The sequence below is a fragment of the Macaca mulatta genome, chromosome 8 (genome assembly GCF_049350105.2).
Source record: "Macaca mulatta isolate MMU2019108-1 chromosome 8, T2T-MMU8v2.0, whole genome shotgun sequence".
In the NCBI taxonomy this organism is placed as follows: Eukaryota; Metazoa; Chordata; class Mammalia; order Primates; family Cercopithecidae; genus Macaca; species Macaca mulatta.
This window is the reverse complement of record NC_133413.1, coordinates 109,169,886-109,184,849: the sequence shown is the minus strand read 5'-3', so window position 1 is coordinate 109,184,849 and position 14,964 is coordinate 109,169,886.

The following is a 14,964-nucleotide window of genomic DNA, read 5'->3' as shown; positions in this document are numbered from 1 at the left end:
CAGTTTATTGTATGTCAATCGTTTGATAAGTTTTGATTTATATACACACTTGTGAAGCCATCACCACAATCAAGACAATGAACATATCCATTCCTCCCAAAAGTTACCTCTTGGTACTCAAGCTCTGTGTAATCCTCTCTCTTTGAGTGTTGGCTGGATGTAGTGATTTGTTTCTACCTGATAGAACACAGAAAAAAATAATAGGATGCCACTTCTGTGATTAGGTTGCAAAAGACTGTGACTTCTATCTTGCTTGCTCTCTTGTCTTCTCTCACTTTCACTTGGATGAAGCCAGCCTCTATGCTGGGCACTGCCCTCTAGAGACGGCCATCTGGGACCTGAGGGGCCTCTCAGAGGCGAACTGGTCGTAAGGAACAGAAGTCTTCAGTTCAACACCCATGACGTACTGAATCTTGCCAACAACCCCTGAATGAGCTTGGAAGTGGATCCTATCCCAATTAAATCTTGAGGTGACTATGACCCGGGCCATCACCTTGACTAAAGCCCTGTGAGAGACACAGGACCGGTGCCTCAACTGCAGCCTTTTGAGAGGCCCTGAACTGAAAGGTCCTGCTAAGTTGCACCTGGATTCCTGACTTATAGAGACTAGGAGGTAATAAATGTTTGTTAAATGGTTAAATTTGGGGGTAATTTGATATTCAGCAATAGGCAACTAATAAAGATATGGATTAATAAGTTGTGTGTGTGTATATACATATATATATAATGTATGTGTGTGTATATATATACATTTTTTTTTCTTGAGACAGGTTGTCACTCTGTTGCCCCAGGCTGAAGTGCAGTGGTGTGATCACGCTTACTGCAGCCTCCACCTCCTGGGCTCAAGAGATCCTTCTGCCTCAGACTCCTGAGTAACTGAGACTACAGATGGGTGCCATCATGCCCAGGTAATTTTTGTATTTTTTGTAGAGACAGGGTTTCATTATGTTGCTCAGGCTGTTTTTGCTTTTTGTTTTTGTTTTTTTTTTTTGACAGAGTCTCACTCTGTTGCCCAGGCTGTAGCGTAGTGGAGTAGTGCATTCTTAGCTCACTGCAGCCTCTGCCTTCTGGGTTCAAGTGATTCTCATGCCTCAGCCTCCTGAGTAGCTGGATTACAGATATGCACCACTGTGCCCAACTAATTTTTTGTATTTTTTAGTAGAGACGGGGTTTCACCATGTTGGCCAGGCTGGTTTTGAACTCCTGGCCTCAAGTGATCCACCTGCCTCAGCCTCCCAAAGTGCTGGAATTATAGGTGTCAGCCATGGCACCCAGCCTATATTTTTAATGCCCTTACTCTTCATTTTTTTTTTCAAAATAATTTCCGTTTACTAAGCATAAATTTGTGGTGTTCAGATGCTTCTCTATTACTTTTTCTCCCCTTATTTGTGGCTAAATATACAGAGATAATTCAACAGTTCTTTGTCGACGGTATTTTATAACAACTGGTTATATGGCAGAAAAATCTATTTTTTTACTTTTGAGTTATTCAAAACCCTTGGATGATGATTTATTAGCAAGGTGCCCCTGAGATAACTTTCTTAATACCTTTGACTTTGTTTCAAAGGGAATTTTAGAAGCCACAGTCATCTAACCCTCTTTCTCATAAAGACTGAGATTGAAATCATAGTTTAAATGCCTGAGGGAAATTAACCATGTAAAAGTATTCCATGGAAAATTTCTGTAAAATAATCACTTTATTAAGCAAAAAATTACTTTTTGTAAGGGAATCATTCCCTTTGGAAAGGAATTCCAAAGAAAGAGCAAAAAGAAGGTTGTAATGGGGATGGATATTCCATAATGTCAGGTTAGGGACCACATTTCATTACCTGTGTCCAGCAACTTAATGAATAAATGTTGATTAAAAAAATGTTTGAAAGGAAAAAAATATTAAAGTTTGAATATTCAGTCTTTCTCCCTTCGGTTTCTCCCACCCACTTAAGGAAGGAGCCTTCATTTCTTATCTCTCCATCTATGTTGGGTTAAGAAGGAGGTTAGTCTGGGCACGGTGGTTCATGCCTGTAATCCTACCACTTGGGAGGTCGAGGCAGGAGGACTGCCTGAGCCCAGGAGTTCAAGACCAGCCTGGACAACATAGTGGGAACCTCTGGTGCTACAAAAAATTTTTTAAATTAGCCAGGCCTAGTGGTGCACACCTGTAGTCCCAGCTACTCCGGAGGCTGAGGCAAGAGGATTACCTGAGTCTGAGAATTTGAGGCTGCAGTGAGCCGAAATCACACCACTGGACTCCAGCCTGGGTGGCAGAGTGAGACCTTGTCTCAAAAACCCCCTCAACAAACAAGCAAACAAAAAATCCACACACACACACACACACACACACACACACACACACACACACACACACACACACACCCCCAAAGAAAAAGAAGAAGAAAAAGGTTAAATTATTCTCTTGTGTGTTGGGGGAAAGGTCTGAAGTAATAGCCAAGGAAGGTAAATGGCCTTGATGGAAGGGTGGGGGTGGAATTGCGGGGGAGGGAGAGGAGGGTGAGTATGAGAAACCGGAAGAAACTTAAGAATTTGGTGAGCAAGGGAGAAGTTATTTGGGCAGCTTTTCAGGGAAACTTTAGGGAAAGAGACCGGTAAAGAGGATTTTTGGGAAGTTTTGCTGTGTTAATATGTATATAATTCCTCCCTCGGCATTTCTGTGAGATTGTTAGTAAAAATTTTCATCTTTCCAAACTTTTTGCAATTGAATTTGAGCTTGCTTTGAATGTATCACATGCTCAGACTGGCCTTAGGGCGGCTGACTTTCACTCCAGCTTCTCTCTGTCCACTAAACATCTACCTCTCCTCTTTTTTCCCTCCTGCTCTAGGCCTCATCGCCCTGTTTTCCAAGATCATTAACTGATGTCACCACTACACATTTATCTAGGGGTATTCTTACTTCCCTAACTTTCCTCGCCTAGAAGTAAACAAGTCTTCTTTCTGCTTAGTTCAGTCAAGACACATTAGAAATTATTCATAGAGGCCACAGGCAAGAATAAAAAGAAATTGAAAGATCAAAAATGTATAAAGAAAAATAATTAAAGCAAGAAACAGTTTATAGAGTTTAGGTTTCTTATATATTTTTTAATTAATTAATTAATTTTGATGGAGTCTCATTCTGTCACCTAGGTTGGAGGGCAATGGCATGATCTTGGCCCACTGCAACCTCCACTCTAGGGTTCAAGCCATTCTTCTGCCTCAGCCTTTCGAGTAGCTGGCACTAAAGGTGTGTCCTACCACACCTATTTTTTTTTTTTTTTTTTTGTATTTTTAGTAGAGACACGGTTTCACCACGTTGACCAGGTTGGTCTCTAACTCCTGACCTCAAGTGATCCACCCACCTTGGCCTCCCAAACTGCGGGGATTATAGGTGTGAGCCACCACACCCAGACTAATTTATTTATTTTTAGATAAGGTCTTGCTCTATCACCCAGGCTTGAGTGCAGTTGTGCAATCATAGCTCTCCGAAGCCTCAAACTCCTGGCTCAAGTGATCCTTCCATGTCAGCTTCTCAAGTAGCTAGGACTACAGGTGTGTGCCACCATGCCCAGTTGACATTTACATTTTTTTGGTAGAGATGGGGGTCTACACTATGTTGCCCAAGCTAGTCTTGAACTCCTGGCCTCAAGGGATCCCCCCATCTGGACCTCCCAAAGCTCTGGGATTACAGATGTGAGTCACCACACCTGGACATGTTTCCTTATGTCAATGTAACTAAGGACGCACCATGAAAGGGCTTCATCTCATGGAGTCTATCAGATTCTTCGTATTGGTTCTTTTCTCTTCCTTAGCTCTGTGGCTGTGTTTAGTGTCTTAGCCAATCATTGCTGTGTTTTGAGAGATCTTCAGCTTGTTCTGGAACTTGGGTTTGTACATAAAGGAAATGTTTTTTCTCCTTATAACTAATGTATAAGGAGGGTGAATTTTACAAAATGAAAGCCATTTTTTCTTTTTGCTGAACTCCAGCCTGTTATCAGCCTGAACTACAGCACTTTTCTGAATGATAGAACTTACTGATAGTTTATTACATACAGAATTGAATTGTTATTTTACTCTTTCATGAGTATATATTCTGCATTTTCAACTAAGCAGTTCTGAGAGGGCAAGGACCATATTTTCTATACTTTCCCTTCATAGATCTTAGTTATTGTGTTTATATAACGTTAGTATAGATCAATTGTTCTTAAAGTGTGATACCGGCACCTCCGGGGGTATCTGAGACCCTTTCAAGGGGTCCACAAGGTCAAAACTATTTAAAAACAAGGTTTAAATATTATTTGCCTTTTTCAGTCTCCCTCTTTCATGAATGTATGATGGAGTTTTCCAGATGCTACATGGATATGTAATGATATCATTGATCTGATGCCTAATGAAATGTGTGCTTGTGTATCTTGTGTTTTAAAATTTTCTCAGTTTTAATTTCTTAATATTGATAGATATAATCCACATAAACAAAAGCTCTTTAAGTTTCTCCGTAGTTTTTAAAAGTGTAAAATGGTACTGAGACAAAAAAGTTTGAGACCTGTTGGTGTAATTATGTGTTGAACTGAAAGTAAAATCAATCTGATCTTATCTAAATCATTTTTCTGAGTTTATAGTGGGGTCTGGGATTCTTTGCTGTTACTCTCTGTATCAGTCAAGGTCCAATCTGATACAGAAACCACAAGAGATAGAGACCACAGTTATTTGAACAGGAAGAGTTTAATATAAAGAATTATTAACTATAACTAAGGACTGGAGTAAAAGTGATTGGCTAGTAAGAAGCGAAGTCACCTCTAAAGAATATAGGTGCTATTGTTTGAATGTTTGTTTTCCTCCAAAATTCACATGTTGATATCCTAACCCTGAAGGTGGTGACTTTGGAGGTGGGGACTTTGGAGGTGATTAAGTCATGAGGGCTACCCTCATTAATGGAATTTGTACCCTTACAAAAGAGGTCTGAGGAAGCTGTTTACCTCTTCTACCATGTGAAGACATGGGGAAAGATGGCTGTCTATGAATCAGGAAGTTGGCCCTCACCACACACTGAATCTGCCAGGCCTTTGATCTTGGACCTCCAAAACTGTGAGAAATAAATTTCTCTCTCTCTCTTTTTTTTTTTCCTTCAATTTTTTGATTTTATTTTTTTCTGTTGAGACGGAGTCTTACTCTGTTGCCCAGGCTGGAGTGCAATAGTGCAACCTCGGCTCACTGCAACCTCTGCCTCCTGGGTTCAAGTGATTCTCCTGCCTCAGCCTCCCAAGTAGCTGGAATTAACAGGCACCCACCACTGTGCCCAGCTAATTTTTGCATCTTTGATAGAGACAGGGTTTCGCCATGTTGGGCAGGCTGGTCTCGACCTCCTGACTTCAGGTGATCCACTTGCCTCGGCCTCCCAAAGTGCTGGGGTTACAGGCGTGAACCACTGTGCCCAGCAAATTTCTCTTGTTTATAAGCCAACAGTTTATGATATTTTGTTATAGCGGTCTGAATTGACTAAGACAACAGGAATAACAGCTACTCCCCCCTGGGGCTGAGCTGGAGCACCCAAGGAAGAGGCCCCCCAGGACTGAGATCCAGACCTTGTTGAAGAAGACACAGCTGTGTCTCACTGAATGGCAGAGAAGTTACTGTAGTGCCATGCTGACAGAACTTGCTGGAAATCTTCCCTCTGGAACTTTGCAGAAATCTTTCTCTTAGGTTTCTGGGAAAGCTGTTCATGGTAAGGTGTCTCACTGGGGGCACTTGGTAGCAAAACTGCCTGAAGGAGGGGTGGGGTGTGGTGGGAAGGAAACTGTTGGTCACTGGGTGCTGCTGCTGCTCTGTACTGCAGGAACCAAATACTGAAGAGGGTACATGTGTTACAGGACCTGGCTGGACAATGTTGAAGTTGCCCATTTAGTAGGACCCAGAAAAGCAGTCCTTGGTGCAGGAGCCTGCAGAGGGAACACATGCCCACCAGGAAGGAAACCTTTTTCTTTTGCAATGTCTCTCTAGTGCTGTCCACTGACAAAGTTTAACATCATGCCATCTGGTAAAGAAAAATTACTCAAAGGGCATAGCTCTATTTTAACAGAGCAGGCAATGAAGGATGAATCTAGAGTTGAGAAGAAACAAAATCACAAATGGCATACTCATTTTCTCTTATGAGAAAAGAAAAAGAACTCAGAGTAGTCTGAGCTATGTGAGGTATGCAAAATGTATCAGGTCCAGAGAGTCATGAGTATGGAACTTCAGTCATGCCTCTTCCAACCCATGCCCAGGGGCAATTGTGTAAAAGCATTTTGTTCCTGACTAGCTGCCTCACCCACTATCTTCATGTTCCTGAACTTTGTGATACAAAGAAAAATGAATAGCCAATCAATAGCTTATGTTATTTCAATGTAAATTCCTGGTAACAATTTAGGAATTGCCTCTTCTTTTTTCTTTACACCCCACTTTTAACTGCTGTTCATCAGGAGGTCATTCTCAAGCTTTGGGCTGGAATAAACTCTATACTTAATCATATTTTCTGAATCTCATCATTTAAGGTTGACATAATGTATAGTTCATGAATTACTGTGTCTCTTAAATTCCATATATCCTACCCCTGAAGGTGATGGCATTTGGAGGTGATTAAGTCATGAGGGCTACCCTCATTAATGGAATTAGTACCCTTACAAAAGAGGTCTGAGGAAGCTGTTTACCTCCTCTACCATGTGAAGGCACGGGGGAAAATGGCTGTCTATGAATCAGGAAGTTGGCCTTCACCAGACACTGAATCTGCCAGGCTCTTGATCTTGGACCTCCTAGCCTCCTTATGTTTTCTTTGTGTGGAAATCCATTCATTCATCCAACAAACATTTATTCATTGATTATAATGTTCTGAGTACTTATGTGTAGCAGACACTGTAGTCTGTTGTCTACTTACAATTTCCCCATTTTTTTCTAAATAATAGGATTCCAATTCTGTTCTGTTGACCTAAAGGAAGAAGCAGAGACAAAATTAATGTAAGTAAAGAGTTTATTTGGGTCAAGCTGGAAGATTGCAACCTGGGAGCACAGATTCAAGTTGCCATGAATATGCACTCCAATTAGCAGCAGTTACAAGTGGAATTTTAAAGGGAAAGAAGAGGCAGTTCCATTGCCAAGAATGTATATTTAAGTATGTTAAGCTATTGATTTGCTATACATTGTTCAACTATAAAGTGTGGGTCATGGTGTCTGGTGCTACATTATTAGGTATGCTTATAGCTACTTGTGGCAATAGCAAGCAGTTTTAAGAAATGAATACATAGCTAAACAGGTGTTTGCAGGGGAGTAGAATGTGATTGCTGTCTCACTGGGCCTGATAATTTTTAAAGACTCACATCCCTCAGATAAAGGTTTTTTCTTTTCTCAGTTCTTCTCTGCATGGTTCTCTTTGCCATAAGCTTCAGGGAAGTCCAGTCCCAGCCTCAGCTCTAAGCCCACCTCCATGGGGTGAATCACACAAACGGTTTTAATAGGTTTTGGCTATCCCCTTTTCTTTGTCAGAGATGGGGCTATAAACCAAAAATAAAATCTAAGCCCCCCCAACTGACTAAATGGACCCACTCTTGGCCAAGGGATTCCAAAGAAACCTGAAAAACTAGTTCAGGTTATGAAGGAAGTAGAGTTTAGGCACAACTGACCAGTGTTAATATTAAAATAGCAATCCTCAGACTGACAGAATAGACTCTTTATAGCAATAAGATACCAACTCCAAACTGCCTCTGGTCATATCGCATGACAAATAACAGGCCCTAAAGGCAATCAAAGTATTTTTACCCCCAACTATATTTCTTTGAGATGTTTTGGAATGGCCCTGCAAAGCTGTCTCTTGTGGAAAAAATTTACTTTCTCTAGAGAATCCTCTTCCCTTTCCATATCTTTTCCTGATCCAGGAGAGATTTAACTGGTAAATGTCTGATAAGAGACATTTACCATCTATTCCCTTTGAAGTCAGCTACCTGGAGGCTCTATCTACATAACATGAACCTTGGCTCCCATAACCCCCCTTATTTTAACTACAAGACTTCCTTTCTGCTGACTTGAACTCTTTAGGCAAAACTTAACTCTTTCAACCAATTGTCAATCAGAAAATCTTTGGATCCTCCTATGACCTGGAACCTTCCCCCTGCACCCCCCAACTTTGAGATGCCTTTCCAGGCCAAACCAATGTAAACCTTACATATATTGATTTATATTTTTGCTTGTAGTTTCTGTCTCTCTAAAGTGTATAAAATCAAGCGTAACCCAACCACTTTGGGCACATATTCTCAGGACCTCCTGAGGTCATTGTCCATACATTTGGCTCAGAATAAACCTCTTCAAATATTTTACACAGTTTGGCATTTTTCATCAACATGTCTGTGACACATTTCTAGCCAATAGAACATGTAGGAAAGTCTGCAGAGGGACTTCTGGAATAGACTTTTCCTACCATCTTATAAAAGTTGTATTCAGAAATAATTCTCTTCTGGTGCTGGGCATTGTCATGTCTCCATGTAAGGCCTGGAACATTGGTGGCCATCTTGGTCCTTTGAAGGTAGGGAGATAGTTTGAGGAGACAACTAGGTCTGCTGTGCACAGCAGAGGAGTGAGAAATAGAAATTAAATCCTAGGCCCCACAGCCAACTGAATGGACTCCCCTTGGCCAAGGGGACCCCAGAAAAACCTTAAAAACTAAGTTCCCAGCCATGACAGGATAGGCGGTCAGACATACCTCATTATACTTCTTCCCTTGCTAATTGCCTTTAGACTTTCTTTCCTAAGAGTCAAACAGGAACTAGTCCTTTCGAAAGACTTGCTGGACTCCTTTTTTTTTGTGGTTTTAACAACACAACTGACCAGCATTCCTTTCTGGTAAGTGACCACCATGGACTGGTTGTGGCTGATTTACAGAGGATGCACACAGGATGCCTCTGTGTTTTCAGTTTCACCTTTTGAAGTATACAGCTTAATTTTAGTGCATGTAAATTGAGGTCTCCACCCGAAAGTGTACATGGGTAATATGCATGTTTGCTTATTGTGCATATGAGTGTCTCCCTTTGTGAATATACGTAGTCACAAAGGGGAGGCACTATAACCTATTGAATATGTACACTTAGCCAATCCGTCTCATTCTTCCTTCTTTAAAATGCCTGCTTCCAGTTTCTGACAGAGGCTATGCTTCCCAGATTGTGGGATGGCCAGCCTGCAGGCTGCAACCTTTTATAAGAAATAAAGCTCTCCACTCAAAATTTATGAACCTTGTGATTCTTAAGTTGACAACAAGAAATGGAAGTAAATTGAAGAATTATTCAAACCTAGAAACACCTCCTTCTAGGCTTCTTGTTTTAAAAATCGTTTTGAGTTGTTACTTGTAGCTAATAGTTATGATAGACTCCTGACATGACAAATAGGAAGAAGATACTGTCCTTATTCCCAAGAGGCTCGCAGTGTGGTCTGAGAAACAAGTTAAATAATAGTTTAAGATTGTTACGATAAAGGAGGACAGTGGTTAAATTCAAATGCAACATGCTAGTTTCAAACTAACCATAAAACTGAGTTAGAAAAGACAAACAGATCAAGAGAAAATGTTTTGTGAAGTTACCTCTTGAAGGAAAACATTTCTAAATTTTCCTGCAAATAAAAACCTACACAATATATTTGATTAGAGATTTCTCTCTTCCCCAAACTCTTCCTTATTATAGCAGAAAAGATTAATTAACATTTGTTAATTGATATTATTTTTCCAACAAATATAAAAATGAGGCTGGGTATGGTGGCTCATACCTATAATCCCAGCGCTTTGGGAGGCTAAGGTGGGAGGATTACTTGAGACCAGGAGTTCGAGACCAGTCTGGGTAACATAGTGAGACCCCTGTCTCTACAAAACTCAAAAGTAAACTTAGCTGGGCATGGTGGTGGATGCCTCTAGTCCCGGCTACTTGGGAGGCTGAGGCAGGAGGATTCCTTGAGTCTAGGAGTTCACGGTTGTAGTGGGCTTTCATTGTGCCACTGCACTCCAGCCTAAGAGAAATACAAAGTTGTAGTTTCAATGAATAGCTGCAACTAGTATGACAAGGAAAATTTTTTTTACTTTTTTTCTGTCTTAATATTTTAAACATGGTGGTGTACGGATTCAGTTACAAAGAATGTGCTTTTTGTTATTCAAAGGAACTGGATCTCAAATTGCAAATTTCTCTCCCATTTCTCTTAGAGCACTCAACTGAGAATTGTAATCAGCTGTTTGCTAGTATAATTAAAGTGTATCTTTAATCTCGATTCCAAATGGAGCTGATGGAAGCAGAAACAGATTACCTTACTTTCCTTTTTTTTTTTTTTTTTTTTTTTTTTTTTTTTTTTTTTTTTTTTTTTTTGAGACAGAGTCTTGCCCCATCACCCAGGCTGGAGTACAGTGGTGCAATCTCGGCTCACTGCAAGCTCTGCCTTCCGGGTTCACGTCATTCTCCTGCCTCAGCCTCCCAAGTAGCTGGGACTACAGGCTCCCACCACCACACTCAGCTAATTGTTTTGTATTTTTAGTAGAGACGGGGTTTCACGCTGTTAGCCAGGATGGTCTTGATCCCCTGACCTCGTGATCTACCCACCCCGGCCTCCCAAAGTGCTGGGATTACAGGCGTGAGCCACTGTGCCTGGCCGATTACCTTACTTTCACAGTTAAGTGAAGCTGGGTGACCCCTATCTGTATCTCAAATGTTCCTGCAGCTTTCATTGTTCATGTTCTTATTTGCAGTTTGAATGATGACTTCTATGCTTTCCTCCTGGAATCTTCAGGTTGGTTTTCCACAGACAAAGTAAAATAGAAGCTTGAAGCATTTTTTTTTCTTCTTCTGAATAATTCAGGAGAAAAACAATTCCTTTTATTCAGTAACACACAACACACCAGGCACACTCCTGCCTCTGGGCCTTAGCGCTTATTGTTCCCTTGGCCTCACATTCTAACATTCCCTTGGCCTCACAGTCAGGCTGTCTGCATGGCTCTGGCCTCCACTTCCTTAGTCACTCTCTCATTGAGGCCTTCCTTTGCCATCCTACCTGAAATTCATCACTTCCCCTCCACTTTATTTTTATTTATTTATTTTTTTTTTTTTGAGGCAGAGTTTTGCTCTGTTGCCCAGGCTGGGGTGCAATGGCTCTATCTTGGCTCACTGCAACCTCCACCTCCTGGGTTCATGCAATTCTCCTGCCTTGACCTCCCAAGTAGCTGGGACTACAGGTGTCCACCACCACACCCGGCTAATTTTTGTTATTTTTTTAGTAGAGACGGGGTTTCACCATGTTGGCCAAGCTGGTCTCAAACTCCTGACCTCAAGTGATCTGCCCACCTTGGCCTCCCAAAGTGCTGGGATTATAGGTGTGAGCCACTGCATCTGGCCTCTTCCCCTCCACTTTATATTCCCTTTTTCCATTTCATGTTTCTTCCTTACCAGTTTTCAATCTCTAACATGACCCATTAGGTACTTTTTTTTATCTTATTATGTTTCCCCAACCAGAATGTAAACCCCCTGAAGGCAGGGATTTTTGTCTATTTGTCATCTCGTCTCTTTACTGATGAATCTCCAACACCTAGAACAGTGCCTGGCATACTTAAGTGCTCAATAAATATTTGTTGACTGATCTACAGTGGAATGAGGCCCAGCTTTGGAGTCATAAAGGCCTGGATTAGAACACAGACATTCTGTTTATCCTAAGGTAACTCCTTTCACACTTTTGAACCTCAGTTTTCTCACATATAAAATGGAAGTAACTACTTCACAAGGTTGTTTTAAGGGTTTAATAAGAAAATGGAGGCCAAGTGTCTGATCCTGTTGGAGTTGTATGATAATTATTAGCCTTCTCCCTTTTCAAGTTGAGGAAAGACCTCAGAAATTTATTTTCTGATAGTATTCCTCCTCCTTCCACAATTCTTTATGGGTGTATGAGTCAGGATCGTAAGCCCTTTAGAAGGTACAATCAAATTAGGGTCAATTGAAGGAGTTTAATTTACAAAGCATCAGTTGAGGATTGAGGTTGGGGAACACAGGACATAGAGAAGAAACCCAGGGAATAGGAGAGCAGCCATGACACTTAGGCCCAAAGGGTCAAGGGGAAGGAGGGATAATAGGTAGAGTAATTTGCCTTGCAAAGAGCCATGATTCTCTGGAACACAGCTAGCCCTAGGTCACCTCACAGGAAGGGAACCAGGGCATCCAATAGTCTGACCTCACCCTCCTTTCTCCCTCAGATGATCTTTTGCTGGGTCTATCATTGGACCCAACCATAAGCCAAGGGGCTTCTGATGTCAGCCATACATGTTAGCTCTCAGAGCAGAGAGCAGATGGAAAAGGATGGAGAATGAATCTGCAGGACCAAAAGGAAGCTATCTAGCCCAGTGCCCTTACGATGTATCAGGCACTTGCTATGCAAGGTATAGAGAATAAAGATATGGCTCAACTTTCAATCAACTCATAGTTGGGTTGGGATGACAGTCTAACAACAGAGCTTCAATATAGTGTGAAAAGTTTCATAGAAAAGCCAACATAGGCTGCTATGGACATATATACAAGACGGGTATCTCTTTCACAACTTAAATGTGACAGATAGTGGGTGATGGTACTGGTGGTTTGACTGGGAAAGGCTCCCTGGAGATTACAGTTGATAAAACAATTCAGAGATCATTTATTTTCTTTCTTTCTGTCTGTCTTCCTTCCTTCCTTCCTTCCTTCCTTCCTTCCTTCCTTCCTTCCTTCCTTCCTTCCTCTCTCTCTCTCTCATTATTGAAACAGGGTCTCACTCTATTGCTCAGACTGGAGTACAGTGGCTTGATCATGGCTCACTGAAGTCTTGGCCTCCTGGGCTCAGGCAATCCTCCTACCTTGGCCTCCCTAGTAGCTGGGACTACAGGTGCATACCACCATGCTCAGCTACTTTTTTGTATTTTTTTTTTTTGTAGAGATGGGGTTTCACCATGTTTCCCAGGCTGTTTTCGAACTCCTGGGCTCAAGCTATCTGCCTGCCTTGGATTCCCAAAGTGTTGGGGTTGAAGGTGTGAGCCACCTCGCCCAGCCTTCCTCAAGAGGTTTCTCTGATGAAACACAAAAAGATGGGAGTGAGCCTGGCACAGTGGCTCATGCCTGTAATCTTAGCACTTTGGGTGGCTGAGGTGGGTGAATTGCCTGAGGTCAAGAGTTCAAGACCAGCTTGGCCAATATAGTGAAACCCTGTCTCTACTAAAAAATACAAAAAATTAGCTGGGCATGGTGGTGGGTGCCTGTATTCCCAGCTACTAGGGAGGCTGAGGCAGGAGAATCTCTTGAACCAGGGAGGCGGAGGTTGCAGTGAGCCGAGATCACGGCATTGCACTCAAGTCTGGGCAACAAGAGTGGAAAAAGAAAAAAGAAAAAAGATGGGAGTATGCCATGGAAGTGAAGATGAGAGTTAGGGGGTTAGAGTGGGGTAATTTCAAAGATTCTTCTCAGGTTTAACATTTTAAATATTAGGTTTTAAAATTGTTGTTGTCCTGTTATTTCTGAACAGTCAGACTGTGGATCTTTAATAAATGCAAACAAGTATAAAATTTTGTAGCCGGGCATTGTAGTCCCAGCTACTTGGGAGGCAGAGTTGGGAAGACTGCTTGAACCCAGGAGGTTGAGGCTGCAGAGAGGCATGATCACACCACTGCACTCCAGACTGGGGGACAGTGAGAACCTGTCTCAAACAAACAAAACAAAAAAACCCTTTTTCTTGTTCTCATAATTTGAGTTTCAAAAATGAATGGCCTTAAAATAACTAAATTTGGGGAAGAATATAATGGTTTGAAAATAAATAATGTAAGTTTATTACATAGTGAAACTTAATGCAACAAGAGGACTAAACTAAACTTGTATTAGCTGCTAACAGTCAAGTTTAATCTGGGCAAATATTCACATTATTCAACATTCTCTTCAAATTCATTTCCTTTATTTAGCATTATCTTCATATTTATTGTTCTAACCGCCAAGAAAATTCTTATAACTCTACATCTTGACAATTTCTTTCTTTCTTTTTCTTTTTTGAGACAAGGTCTGCTCTGTCACCCAGGCTGGAGTGCAGTGGCGCAATTCCGGATCACTGCAACCTCTGCCTCCCGGGTTCAAGTGATTCTCTTGCCTCAGCCTCCCAAGTAGCTGGGAGTACAGGCGCATCGCCACGCCCGGCTAACTTTTGTATTTTTAGTAGAGACGAGGTTTCACCATGTTGGCCAGGATGGTCTTGAACTCCTGAGCACAAGTGATGCGCCCGCCTTGGCCTCCCAAAGTGTTGGGATTACAGGCATGAGCCACCGCGCCCGGCCCATCTTGACAATTTCTGACAAAAACAGGTAAACTCATGTAGCAGCTGTATATTGTTATGTGAAAGGTATCTATACATGGAATTTAAGGTTAAAAGTATACCCACAATATGGATGCATGCAGTGGTCAAATTACAATGGGATGAGGACTACTGGGATCAGGTTAGGGGAGAGGACCAAAGAGGGAACCAAGCACACTTTTCTTGAGTATTCTTCTTGTCACCATAATTTGTGCAGGCTTGCCAGGTTACCCAATGGGACAGCTGCAAGGACCCAGTGCAACTGAATTTGGTTCAGTTTGGTTCAGTGAGATCACCGAGAGATCTCACTGCATTAATTATTTTCTCGGTAATTAGATGTAATTATTGTGAAATGTAGCGAGGAGCTTGTCTACAATAAAAATCAAACAAGAATTTCCAGAAGTATCCCTAGTACTGCGGCCTACACATGCCAAATGGCTGGGGGAAAAACATAACCGATAATTATAAACAGAACTAGAGAGGGAAGCGTGGGCAGTTAGAAAGTAATACTTCAAACGGATTCACACGATGTTTGGATGTATCGTTGGGAAAGCCAAAGAAATGAGTCAAATTGGATCGGGGAAAACCGTATCGAGGGCAAGCGAGGGGCGGAGCACTGGGCCAGCTCGGAGGGACTCG